Raw genomic sequence first — 755 nt, forward strand, 5'->3', positions numbered from 1 at the left:
GCACTAAAGCACCGGATCCCATCAGAACTCCGAAGTTAAGCGTGCTTGGGCGAGAGTAGTACTAGGATGGGTGACCTCCTGGGAAGTCCTCGTGTTGCATTCCCTTTTTAATTTTTTTCGCGCCGCTTGCAAAACAAAACGCACGTGTAAGTAATATATTTACCGTGTTTTATTATTTTGCACGAGTGCGGTAAGTCATAGCTGGGTGCTCACGATTCACGGGTCCAGCGTCGGCGTTGTGGCGCGGCAAGCGTGCACTGGTGCGGTTGAGAGGGAGGGGTGGAAACCGCGTTAAACTCGTCTCCGTAGTTGAGAGGGAGCGGCCAAAGCAATGTACAATCGTCTTTGTAGTGGAGCTGGGAGGGGCAAGGATAAGGGACGAAGACCGGGGTAACATGTCGGATGCGATCATACCAGCACTAACCTGATCCCATCAGAACTCCGAAGTTAAGCGTGCTTGGGCGAGAGTAGTACTAGGATGGGTGACCTCCTGGGAAGTCCTCGTGTTGCATTCCCTTTTTAATTTTTTTCGCGCCGCTTGCAAAACAAAACGCACGTGTAAGTAATATATTTACCGTGTTTTATTATTTTGCACGAGTGCGATAAGTCATAGCTGGGTGCTCACGATTCACGGGTCCAGCGTCGGCGTTGTGGCGCGGCAAGCGTGCACTGGTGCGGTTGAGAGGGAGGGGTGGAAACCGCGTTAAACTCGTCTCCGTAGTTGAGAGGGAGCGGCCAAAGCAATGTACAATCGT

The 755-nt window shown here is 51.7% G+C and overlaps 1 non-coding gene and 1 pseudogene across 1 annotated transcript; both read left to right on the forward strand.

The window, feature by feature from the left end:
• Positions 1–103, forward strand: LOC119348518 (annotated as a pseudogene; the record flags this gene model as incomplete).
• Positions 104–400: 297 nt separating this feature from the next.
• On the forward strand, positions 401–515 carry LOC119348517. The gene has a single exon (XR_005168983.1). It is a non-coding gene; the product is annotated as a 5S ribosomal RNA (ribosomal RNA).
• The last annotated feature ends 240 nt before the right edge of the window (positions 516–755 follow it).

Source organism: Triticum dicoccoides, unplaced genomic scaffold (assembly GCF_002162155.2).
Source record: "Triticum dicoccoides isolate Atlit2015 ecotype Zavitan unplaced genomic scaffold, WEW_v2.0 scaffold95750, whole genome shotgun sequence".
Taxonomy (NCBI): domain Eukaryota; kingdom Viridiplantae; phylum Streptophyta; class Magnoliopsida; order Poales; family Poaceae; genus Triticum; species Triticum dicoccoides.